General features: G+C 45.6%; 1 pseudogene; it reads right to left on the reverse strand.

Annotated features, from left to right (window-relative positions):
• Positions 1-6,279: 6,279 nt before the first annotated feature.
• LOC144599367 (U5 small nuclear ribonucleoprotein 40 kDa protein pseudogene) lies at positions 6,280-13,006 on the reverse strand (annotated as a pseudogene).
• Between the last annotated feature and the right edge of the window lie 502 nt (positions 13,007-13,508).

The following is a 13,508-nucleotide window of genomic DNA, read 5'->3' on the forward strand; positions in this document are numbered from 1 at the left end:
TGTCTAATTTCCCTTCCACAACATTAAAAGTCAATAATTAAAAGCAAGCACACGCACTGTTTGCTTTAAAACTAGTTGCCAATGTAACTTGGGGTTGTCTTTGACTCTATTGACATTTGGCTGAGATGGGTATTTGTATATTCATAATTCTGAATATTCTACACAAAATGCAACCCAATTAGGATTCAAAATAATTGGAGTGAAGACATGGTGGGGGTAAATTTGGAGAGAGATTTGGGATCAAAGGAATGTCTTTTCTTTTCATTTTTAGAGATACAGCACAGAAACAGGTCCTTCAGCCCACCAAGTCCACGCCGACCAGCGATCACCCCGTGCACTAGCACTATTCTATACACTCGTGATAATTTATAATTTATCAAAGCCAATTAACCTACAAACTTGTATGTCTTTGGTGTGTGGGAGGAAACTGGAGCACCTGGAGAAAACCCACGCGGTCGCAAGGAGAATCTACAAACACCGCACAGACAGCACCCGTAGTCAGGATTGAACCCGGGTGTCTGGCGCTGTAAGGCAGCAACCCTATCACTGCATTACCGTGCCGCCTGAAAGGAAGAATGATCTGCAGGAGATTTTCAATTTAGTTGTTGAAGTTTGTGATCATTGACACTCAGAAGGGACCCTTTTGTTTGAAGCAAAAGATTATGGGAGGTTACAGACCAGGGTAGCGTTGCAATTCAAGGAGTCGGCACTGTTGGAGATCTAGGTGAAACGCATTCATATGACAATACTTAGCCATGAACATTGATCTCAGTACGAAAATAGAACAAAGATTTAGGAAAGAAATGGGTCAGGCAGCATCCGTGGAGAATGGAGGTAAGAGACGTTTTGGGGTGCGACCCTTCTTCAGAGTCGAGCAGTATGAATCGCAGAAGGGGAACCGGGGGTCTCACAGAACACGTGTTGGAGAGAGGAGAACTTCCTCTAAGTAAGCACACCTTGAGGAGATTTTGCAGTAGTTCAGTAAAATATGGATACAAGGCACTGCAGATGCTGGTTTAAAAAAGAAGATATAAAGTGCTGGAGTAACTCAGTGGGCCAGGCAGCATCTCTGTAGACCATGAAACAGTGACATTTTGGATCGGGACCCTTTGTCACTTATCCTACGTCACATTTTCCTATGATAGGAAAAACTGTTTCTGGAAGAACTGACAGCTTTTTTTAATCAAAACATTTATTAAATGATTAAAAAAATAATATTTACAATGCAATAAGACAAAACAGAACCCACCACCATAAATCAATACAAACAAATATACCAAATGAAACTATTATACAACTATATTACAATCTCTATCCAGGATGCATCCAACCCCCGCGTTGCCCAGCGGTCCCGAATATCCCCCAGGGTGCCCGTAGACAGAGCATAGTCCCTCTCCAACACCACCCGGGCGCGGATGTAACCCCGGTAAAGGGGCAGGCAGCTGGCTCGGGCAGGGCCCTCTTCCACCTGGTGCCGTGACTCGTGGATGGCCAGCTTGGCCAGGCCCAGGGGCAACTCAACCAGGACATCTTCAGCCCTACCCTCTCCCCTACGCACAGGGTGTCCAAAGATGAGGATAGTGGGTGAGAAGTGCAGCCAGAAGGCAAGGAACAGGGGCTGCAACCTCACACACTCTATACACACGTGGTACACAGACTCCTGCAGCCCGCAAAAGGGGCAGGCGGCTGGCGAGTCTGTGAACCGCGCGAGGAACAGGTTGCAGGTGACTCCTCGGTGCAGTGCCCTCCACCCCAGGTCCCCGATGGAAGAACCAACAGCTTGGGTGGTTGGAGCCACAAGAGACTGCAGACGCTGGAAACACAAGGAGAAAATAAACTTGAAGAAGAGTCCCGAAATGCCATCTATCCATTTTTTCTGCAGAGATGTTGCCTGACTAGCTGAGTCGCTCCAGTGTTTTCTATCTTTGGTATAAACCAGCATCTGTAGTTCCTTTTTATCGGACTAAAGTCGGTGGCTGCTTCACAGGACCCCTCCATCCTATCGGCAGGGATCGTGTTGAACCTCCATTTGTCTTTCACTGTATTACTCCATTCCAGTCACACATGGATCGCTCTATATCTGGATTCTTGCAGTGTTCCAGAGAGCCCAAAATAACTTAAAGGATCAGCATCTCATTTTCCAGCTAGAGCCCCCAGGCAACCATCATTAAATTTAACAATTCCAATTCGTATTGGAACTAACCAGTTTAAAGCAGAAAATGCTGGAAATACTCAGCGGGCTGGGCAACATCTGCAGAGAGAGAAAAAAATGAGTACATTTTCAGCATCTGCAGTGCATGTCGTTTCACAGTTCCAGTATTACTTTTGCTTCCTCTTTCCATCTATCTTGCATTCGCCTCCTTCTATTTACATCTCCAGCAGATGGATGAGCTGTGATTAACAAGCCTTCTCCATCCTCTCTCCATTGGCAAGGCCTTCCCTTGCATCATTCAATCTCTTGGTCTCCGCCCGATCCCAGGAATTGCCTTTGTTCTCTCAACCCTCCCCTTTCCTCTGCAATTCAAAACATGTTTGACTTCATTTCGTCTCGTTCTCTTTGAAGGCGATCGACCTGAAACATTAACCCTGCTTCTCCTTCCATAGGTGCTACCTGTGCTGCCACTTCCAGTATTTTTCAATTTACATATTGTTCTGCAACATTCGCTTTGTGGCAGAAACTAGTGCCTAAGTTTTGAACTGACATGAAGAAACACAGAAGTCTGGCAACTCTCCACAATTGTGCTTTTCAAAACATTTCTTTGAGGAACTCACTCCAAAGAATGACATGCTCCTAAGAAGCTAATGTCTTAATCTCAGACTGGATAAGTGAAAACAGTGTTTGCATTGCACAAAGGATGCGTTGCTGGCGAACTGCAGCACAAATATTAAACCAAAACAGAAGAAAATACAGGAAGACCCATGGGACATTCTTTGCAGACTCTACATTAAAGTGCTTTGAGTAATGCTTGAATCAGCCTTCTTCCTAACATTAAGGACTACTTGCCTGCTCAAGCTCCACGCTGTCCTCTAGGTACAGATTGATAGTTTGATTGATTGATGGACACAGCTTGGAAACAGGCCCTTTGGGCCACCTAGCCCACACTGACCATCACACTAGCTCTATGCTATCCCACTTTTACACCCATTCCCTAAGCACTCGGGGCAATTAACTCACACGTCCGCATGTCTTTGGGATGTGGGAGGAAACCGGAGCAGATGGGTGGAGTAAGCGACAAAGGCTAGAGATGGAAAGGAGACAAAAAGGTGTCAGATAATTGAGACGTTCGTCAAAAAACAAGAAGAATGCATTGGACAGGAATAGGCAGCTGGGATCAAGGGCATCCTTGGAGGAGCTTTGGGAACTAAGGAGTCAACTAAAAAAGGAAATCAGAAGGGCAAAAAGGGGCCAGGAGATAGTTCTGGCGGGTAGCATTAAGGACAATCCCAAAAGATTTTATCAATCCATAAGGGGGAAAAGGGTAACTAGAGAGAGAGTGGGTCCTCTCAGGAATCGAAGCAGTCACCTCTCTCTGGAGCCACAGGAGATGGGCAAGGTTGTAAATGAGTATTTCTCCTCTGTATTTACCGAGGAGAAAGACAGTAGGACGGAGAAAATTGGATCAGTCACTGGAAGTGTCTCGAGAGCAGTCAGAATTACTGTCAAAGAAGTACTAAGGTACTGTTGTGTTTGAATGTAGACAAATCTCCAGGGCCTGATCTGATATATCCGAGGACATTGTGGGAAACTAGAGAGGAAATTGCAGGAGCTCTGGTTGAAATAAACACAGGAGAGCTGACGGAAGACTGGAGCGTGGCAAATGTACCTCTTTTCAAGAAGGGAAGATGCTGGGAACTATAGACCGGTGAGCTTAACATCTGTGGTTGGTAAGTTACTGGAGAGTATTCTGAGGGATAGGATATACAGGCATTTAGATGGGCAAGGGCTGATTAGGGATAGTCTGCATGGTTTTGTACATGGGAGGTCGTGCCTCACAAATCTGATTGATTTTTTTGAAGACGTGACCAAAAAGGTTGATGAGGGCAGAGCTGTAGATGTTGTGTACATGGACGGCATTCGACAAGGTTCCGCATGGTAGGCTGCTCTGGAAGGTTAGATCGCATGGGATCCAAGGAGAAATAGCTGAATGGATAGCAAATTGACTCCATGAAAGGAAGCAGAGGGTAATGGTGGAAGGTTGGGGGAGCCAGCGCTGCCCTCGCAGCTGTGGCTTGCCTGCAGTCCGTTTGTCTTTTGTGTTTTTTGTTGTTTTTGTCTGAATTGTAGTTTTAATATGGTGAAGTGTTTGTATGGTATGTGGGGGGGGGGGGGGGGGGATGGGGGGTGGGAGGGAACGGGAACTGTAACATTGTCTCTTCCTTACGGAGACCCGACCTTTGTTTCTGTGTCGTGTCTCCGTTCCCGCTGCGGCCTACCACCGGCCATGCACCTGGGACCACCTGGGGCTCTGGTTCGCAGAGCCCGCGGCCCGGACTCACCACCTGCGGCGCTGGCCGCCTTCGGATGCTGCGGGAGTGGCTGCGACTCGTCTCCGGAGGCTTCGGCGTGGGCCGCCTGGATGACGGAAGCCCGCAGGCCCCTGGGTGGGGGCCGACATCGGGAGCTCCGGCAGCGGCAGCGACAGCGTCTTCGCCCGCCCCGAATCGCGGGGCTTGGGTCGGCCCGCCGCGGACCTTTCACCGTCCGGCGCGGCCTGGAATAGGCCGCGGGGTTTTCTCCGCCCGGCGCGGCGCTTCAATGTCGGGAGCCCCGACCGCCCCAACGTGGCAACTTCAACAGCCTGACCGCGGGAGAAGACGGCACGGGAAGAAAAAAAGACATTCTGGCCTTCCAGCATAGTGAGGAGGGACTGGAGGAGACTCACTGTGATGGATGTTTCTTTTGTTTGGTGTTAGTTTATGATTGTGTGTTATTGCATTTTTATTGATTATTCTTATTGGTCTTATTGTTGAACTGCGGGTAATGTTTCATTTCACTACACATTTATGTGTATGTGACAAATAAACGACTATTGACTATTGACTATTGATATTGTCAGTGGATGGCTGTGACTAGTGGTGCACCTCAGGGTTCGGTGCTGGGCCCATTACTGTTTGTCATCTACAGTACATCAATGATTTGGATGAGAACATACAGGTTAAGATTAGCAAGTTTGCTGATTCTTCTTCTTTCATATCTCAACTACAACAGTCAAAAGTGGCAACAGGTCTCTGATGCTGAGAGGCAGCAACTCTACCACTGCATCACCGTGACGCCCTTGTATATGTATCGGCACTAGTGTTACATCTCCTGTGGATGTTGGGGAAGGGTCCAGGGAAGAGAAAGGGTTGGGAGGGGAGGGATGGGTGATGGACCAAATGCAGGCAAATGCTACGAGCCAGGTCTGCCAACTTGGTCAGCATGAACTAGGTAGCCCTATTTCCACACTGAAATACTCTGTGGATTTGTAGAAAAGAGAGCGAATAGTTTAAATTCCTTTCATGTGCTGTACACATACCAAACCGCTTCACACATTTATCAACCAATTTTATACTTCAGTGCCTTTGTTACAAGGGAACAGGTTCAAGGATCTGACTAGTAGAATAGAAAAAGGCTCACTCATCTGTTTCGTTACAAATCAGTTTTATTGACAAGAGAGAACAAAAATACTTGCCTTGGCCTGCACGGGGTCCATTTTACAGCAGCGCACCTCCCTCTCTCTCTGCCTCCGTCCGCGGCGCTGATTGCGACTCAGCCCATCGGTGAACCACTCTCATACATAAACTAACATGGCTTACTGGTGCCTGCCTTTATATAGGCAAGAAATCAGCTGTTGAATATAGCGCTACCAACTGCAGCGCTATGGGTTTAAACACAGCACTATGGGCTTTAAACACAGCGCTATGGGCATTAAACACAGCGCTGTGGACTTTAAACACGGCGCTGTGGGCTTTAAACACAACGCTATGGGCTTTAAACACAGCGCTGTGGGCTTTAAACACAGGGTATGGGTCACAGATTGTTCGGACAAAATTTCCGTATAACATTCCACCCCTCGAACAGTCTGGTTACCATCACATCCGGCCCGCAGGCGTTACCTCGTTACAGCCGGCCCACAGCCTGTAGTAAAGTCCACACGGTCGTGATGCCAATCCGCACATACAACACCGTAATATTATGGCCAACAAGATTGTCCCAATGGTCAGCCCCCAGTGACCACTCTTGTTCACCACCTCCAACCATCCCAGAAGGCCACCATCCTCCCGGCTTCCTGGATGTGGTCAGTGAGGTTGGTGATGTTCTCTTTTATCCCACTCAGACTGGTTACCAAACCAGTCTGTATGACCACGCTTGGTATCGATTAACTTGTTTTGTCGGAAGTCCGAAACCTTCATGCCGTCATCAATCCCACCTGAGATAATCTGATCGCTTGCGTCATTAAATGTTGCTGCCAGTACTTGGTACGTGTTTTGAAACATATGGATTGCAGTCTATTTCCGAATGTCCCATAGCTTCACTGTTTCGGCGCCGCTTCCTGTACAGACAAACCGTGGTCTCCGTCGGGCTGGATAACATGAATTCACAAAGGATGTGTGACCTTTAAGTCTCTTGATTCTCTCACCCGTTTCACTGGCCCACACTGCTACAGTTCTGTCTGTTGATGCTGGAAAAAGCATGCTGCCACCCGCATTATAATGCAATTCCATCACTGCTCCACCGTGACCTTTCAATGTCGCATAATTATCGCAGTCGCTATATAAATTCCAGAACAATACGAGTCGATCAAATCCTGCAGATGCCAGTGTTGATCCATTCGGGTGAGATTTACAACAATAATCTTCTCCCTCGTGATCCGTTAAAAGCGTTGGAGGAGCTTGAAGACTCGAGGTCCTTGGTCCCACCTGCAGCATGGCCTGCTGCGGTCTCCCCTGCACCGAGCGCAGCAGCTTGTTGGCCTGCACCAGCCATCTCGTTTGTTATTTCTTTTTACCAAACATTTACTTATCCTCTTTGTCAGATCCTGCAGACTATGCCAAATGTTACAAGGGACCTGGTTCAAGGATCTGACTAGTAGAACAGAAAAAGGCTCACTCATGTGTTTAGTTACAAATCAGATTTATTGGCAAGAGACAACAAAAACAATACTTGTCTTGGCATGCGCGGGGTCCATTTTACAACAACGCACCTCCCTCTCTCTCTCTGCCTCCGTCCGCGGCGCTGATCGCGACTCAACCCGTCAGTGAACCCCTCACGTACATGAACACATCTTATTTATGTGCAAGCGAGAGAACACAAACAATACTTGTCTTGGCATGCGCGGGGTCCGTTTTACAGCAGCACGCCTTCCTCACTCTCTCTGCCTCCATCCGCGGCGTTGATCGCAACTCAGCCCTTCAGTGAACCCCTCTCGTACATGAACTTGAACTAACTTCTGGCTTCCTGGCGCCTGCCTTTATACAGGCAGAAATCAGCTGTTGAAATGATCGCCGGTAAGTCCTGGCCAATAGCGCTGCTCCCAAATTCAAACTATAACCAGTGACAGGGGACAGCATCCGAGCAAGCCCCCCCCCCCACTTTGGGAACAAAACGCTATCAGCCGCAGACTGGCGCAGAAAGCAATACACAGCACTATGGACTTGGCGTGCAAATCAATACACACAGCGCTACAGTCGTGGCACGCAAATCAATACACACAGCGCTACAGACTTGGTGCGTAAAGGTAACACACACAGCTCTGCCGGTTTGGCGAGCAAAGGTTTAAACAGAGCGCTGTCGGCTTAGCGTGTGGGGATTTTAACAAAGAGCTGTCGGTTGCAAATATAACGCCACTGGCCACAACGCTATGGGCTTTAAACACAGCGCTATGAGCTTTAAACAGCGATTATGGGCTTTAAACACAGCGCTATGGGCTTTAAACACAGCGCTATGGGCTTTAAACACAGCGCTATGGGCTTTAAACACAGCGCTATGGGCTTTAAACACAGTGCTATGGGCTTTAAACACAGCGCTATGGGCTTTAAACATTGCGCAATGGCTGCAGTGCTATGGGTCACAGATTGTTTGGGCAAAATTCTCATTTAACAGCCTTGTGGACAAAGAAACTGTGATTTTGATTGAACAAATTAGCCATTGTGTTTGAAATCTATGCATGACCCGGAGTGGATCGTGATATGTATAAGAGCTGCAGGTATCTTTTACTACAGGCCAGGGATACTTCTCCTTCATGTTCTCTTTAACTATGCCATGTGTTACGATATCAGCCCGATTACAGAGCTGCTTTAAATGGAGGATATGAAAAAAAAGAGTCACTTTCTCCGTTGAATATTCCTCCTTTCTCACAGTTAGGCACCTGGATGCTCGAGCATTTAAGTAAATTAACAGTTCAATCTCATTGTGTTGAACACATGCAGCTGTATCACTAAATCATTTTACTGACTATTTTGCAGCACACCTTCTAAATTCAATCTCTCACCTAATTTTTTCTTCATTCTCCTGCCTATGAAGAACTTGGGCCTGGCATTGTCCTGACTCTAACGTCACTGCTCTGTTCCGGAGAATAATGAGCAGGCCACAGGCTGTGCTTGAGTCTTTGATCCAGTTTTTTTATACTTTCTTTGAATCCGCTTGCAAGTGAGCGAGTTTTTCTTCATAGTTAGACTGCTTCAGCTGTGACCTACCTACAAATTAATTAAAACCTATCATACATATTTTATTTCAAATCCATCTGTATAAAAGTCTAGGGGTTCGGGCTCCTGGACTGAGAGGAATCCCATCAGTTTGTATAAGAAAAACTGCAGATGCTGGTTTAAACTGAAGATCAACACAAAAAGCTGGAGTAACTCAGCGGGACAGGCGGCATCTCTGGAGAGAAGGAATGGGTGACGTTTCGGGTTGAGACCCTTCTTCAGACCGGTCTTGGGTCTCGACCCGAAACGTCACCCATTCCTTCTCTCCATGGATGCTATCTGCCCCACTGAGTTACTCCAGTATTTTGTGTCTATCTCCCATCAGTTTAGGGTTAGAACTGTTGCAGATCATGTTTATTTATATGCCCTGAATGGGTATTGCTATTATTTGGAGCACTGCCCGGTCACATAGTGGAAGGGCATGAACTTTTTCTTCTCCCATTTTCAATGCTGCCATCTCCATCTACAGCCCATACCCTCATGAGCCCATTCTAGAGGGGAAGGACAGTGCGCAACAAGGGCACTGAGTCCAGGAGCAAGCACTGCTCAACTAGGCATCTTTCAATATATATTAGTGATTTGGATGATGGAATTAGAAGTAACACTAGCAAGTTTGCAGATGACACAAAGCTGGGTGGCAGTGTGAACTGCGAAGAGGATGTTAGGAGGTTGCAGAGTGACTTGGACAGGTTGAGTAAGTGGGCAGATGCATGGTAGATGCTGTATAATGTAGATAAATGTGAGGTTATCCACTTTGGGGCCAAAAATAAGGACGCAGATTATTATCTCAATGGTGTCAGATTAGGTAAAGGGGAAGTGCAATGAGACCTGGCTGTCCTTGTACACCAGTCACTGAAAGTAAGCATGCAGGTACAGCAGGCAGTGAAGAAAGCTAATGGCATGTTGGCCTTCATAACAAAAGGATTTGAGTATAGGAGTATAGAGGTCCTCTTGCAGTTGTATAGGGCCCTGGTGAGACCACATCTGGAGTATTGTGTGCAGTTTTGGTCTCCTAATTTGAGGAAGGACATCCTTGCTATTGAGGTAGTGCAGCGTAGGTCACGAGGTTAATCCCCGGGATGGAGGGACTGTCATATGAGGAAAGATTGGAAAGACTGGGCTTGTATTCACTGGAGTTTAGAAGGATGAGAGGGGATCTTATAGAGAAGTGTAAAATTATAAAAGGACTTGACAAGCTAGATGCAGGAAAAATGTTCCCAATGTTGGGGGAATCCAGAACCAGGGGCCACAGTCTAAGAATAAAGGGGAGGCCATTTAAAACTGAGGTAAGAAGAAACCTTTTCACCCAGAGAGTTGTGAATTTGTGGAATTCTTTGCCAGAGAGGGCAGTGGAGGCCAAATCACTGGATTAATTTAAAAGAGAGTTAGATAGAGCTCCTGGGGCTAGTGGAATCAAGGGATATGGGGAGAAGGCAAGCACAGGATGATCAGCCGTGATCACAATGAATGGGGGTGCTGGCTTGAAATACTCTCCTCTTGCACTTATTTTCTATGTTTCTATGGTTCCTTGGGTGGCACAGGGTGCTGCGGTCAGCACCAGAGACCCGGGTTCTGTCTGTACAGGGTTTGTAAGGATCTCCCCGTGACCGTGGGTCTTCACCTGTGCTCCGGTTTCCACCCACACTCCAAAGATGTACAGGTTTGTAAGTTAATTGGCTTCAGTTAAATTGTGAAAAAAAATTGTCCCCAGTGTGTAGGATAGTGCTAGTTTACGGGTGCTGTTCACTGGTTCACAGGAACTCGGTTGGGCTCACGTTGTCGACCTCCCCGTGGTGAGCCCTGTCACTGACCTCAGTCAGGCGAACGACAACAAACAGGGACAGCAGAAGCAGAAGCAGAAGCAGCTTCTCAAACGCAAGAAGAAGAAGTAGAAACTCGGTGGGCCGAAGAGCCTGTTTCTGCACCATATCTCTAAAATCAAAAGAGATCGCCCAAGCTATCCATTCCATTAGCTCATCTAACACTTCCTGCCACACATGTGACATGGAGGTCCCACATAGGCTTCAGAAGTAACGCCAGGACCAAAAGAACCATGATCTGCCAAGCTTTGCCTTTCTCACCCCCTGCGATCATTCTGCAGAAGGGTTCTGTCACGAAACATCACCTATCCATGTTCTCCAGGTAAGCTGCCTGACCCACTGAGTTACTCCACCATTGTGTGGCTTTCCTTGAATGAAAGCAAATCAGGTTAGATCTGCTTCAGATGAAAACATTGTCGATAGTAAGTTGAAACTGTATGCTGTTGTTGCTTTGGCAGCTGAATATCTTGCATAAGAAAGCTTTGCAATATATATTTTTTAACTCTGAAATAACTGGGCAAACCCACCTCCAAGATCTATTGAGGAGTAAAATTGAGGGAATATTATTGGATGATGCATTCTACTGAATAATATCTAAGCTGAATACAGCCACTAATTTCCTTCCCATCGGATATCTTCAGAACTACATGATTGGCTCCCTGACCATTTCTTAATCTAAATTTCTCCAATTTCTTGAGAAATGGTGTTCATGAACTTCTTCCATCGCTTACTACCTAACTTGTAAACCAGAGGACATAGGTTTAAGGTAAGGGGGGATAGATTTAATAGGAATCGGTAACTTTTTTACACAAAGGGAGGTGGGTGTATGGAACAAGCTACCGGAGGAGGTAATTGTAGCAGGTACTATTGCAACGTTTAAGAAGCATTTAGACATGGATAGGATAGGTTTGGAGGAAGACAGGCCAAACACAGGCAGGTGGGACCCGTATAGATGGAGCATGTTGGGCTGAAAGGTCTGTTTCCACACTATAGGACTCTATGACTCTATTACTCAAATTCCACCAACTTCATGTATTGTATATGTTCATCACACAAAGCATCCTAGCAGACTCATTTTTCTCAACAAACATTCACAAACAAAGGGTTTAATTCATTAGCAAGTTGCACTTCCAATTAACGTCATTCCAATCCTTTCAAGGGCTTCAATCTCTCTCCTTCCCCATTTATTTTGTTCATGACAATTAGTAGCACAGAATCACCAATGTTAGTATTCATGAATTTGTAGGAGTTATAGTAATCCAGGCATGACCTCTAAATGTCTCAATACTTTACAATTAATAAGTAATCTCTATTGTTATGTAGAAAATGCCAGCCAATTTGTACATAGCAAGTTCTCACAAGCAAAAATATAATATCAATTGAACAAGCAATTGAAGGTATTTATTCACAAAATGCTGGAGTAACTCAGCAGGTCAGGCAGCATCTCAGGAGAGAAGGAAAGGGTGACGTTTCGGGTCGAGACCCTTCTTCAGTAAATCTGCAGTCGCTGGAAGTCTGAAATAAAAACAGTAACATTCAGTTGATGAGCCAGCATCTGCAGAAAGAGAAACATTGTTTGAAGTCCTTTCATCAAAATTGGAAAAGTGAGAAAAGAAACTTAGCTTTAAATCGCAGAGAGGATGACAAGTTTTGACAAGAAAGGGATTTTTGTGCTCCATTTTAAAGTGGGTCCTACACTCACATTTGGTCAAAGGTTGAGAATGGTACCACTGTACATCGGTTGCCACATCATACTTGACAACGCCTGCTGAATAGACGACAACTTAAAAGACAATTGAAATTAAATGTCTCGGCAAGGCCACGGGCCTAATTATGGACAAGTTGCACCCTGGCTACTCCCTCTTCTCCCCGCTCCCATCAGGCAAGAGGTATAGAAGTATAAAAACGCACACCTCCAGATTCAGAAACAGTTTCTTCCCAACTGCCATCAGGCAACTGAACCATCTTACCAACAACTAGAGAGCAGTCCTGAGCTACCATCTACCTCATTGGAGACCATCAGACTATTTTTAATTGGACATGAGTGGACTTTATCTTGCACTAAACATCATTCACGTTATTCCTTTTATCATGTATCTAGACACTGTGAATGGCTTGATTGAAATCACGTATTGTCTTTCCACTGACTGGTTAGCACACAACAAAAGCTTTTCCCTGTACCTCGGTACATAACAATAAACTAAACAACGAAACTAAACTAACCTAAACTAAACTAAACTAAACTAAACTAAACTAAACTAAACTAAACTAAACTAATCTAAGTTATTATTAGCTTTCCAGTTTTTAATTTTTGTACATCCAAATACCTACCTAAGCAGTAATCTGCAGAACCATTCTGGTAACATCAGACCACTCAATATTAAGTTTGTACCAAGCTGGTCCTTACGGATGCTTAAATAATTACTTCCTGGATCAACATCCTCATTGTAGGATGAGTTGATCCCCTTCTTCCTCTGCTTAATGATCCCACTCCACCACATCACTACAGGAGCTAAACTTTAAAGCATATTTCATTCATTGGCTTGGGGACTTTAAGGATTGGTGGATAAGTCATATACAGATGGTAAAATCCTGAAGCTCATTTTACATGCAGTCTCTATCAAGTGATGCGCCATATGTTTTTGTACGCATTTAATTAGAACAAGGAAAATACAGCTGATCCTAGCAGTCCCAGACTGCTGTATCTTCCCCCACACTTCCAAGTTCAGAAACAGAATTAGTGTTTTGAATAAGAGAGTGGAGAAAATGGGTGATTTCCACGAGAGCTGATATAAAACTTTTCACTGTACCTCGGTATGTGTGACAATAAACTAAACTGAACTGATATTAATCATAGAGTCATAGATTCATTTAGAGTGGAAACAGCCCTTTGGCCCAACTTGCCCATACCAACCAAGATGTGCCATCTACACTAGTCCCACCTGTCTGTGTTTGGCCCATCTCCCTCTAAAACTGTCCTTTCCATGTACCTGTCCAAATGTT

Source organism: Rhinoraja longicauda, chromosome 13, assembly GCF_053455715.1.
Source record: "Rhinoraja longicauda isolate Sanriku21f chromosome 13, sRhiLon1.1, whole genome shotgun sequence".
NCBI lineage: Eukaryota > Metazoa > Chordata > Chondrichthyes > Rajiformes > Arhynchobatidae > Rhinoraja > Rhinoraja longicauda.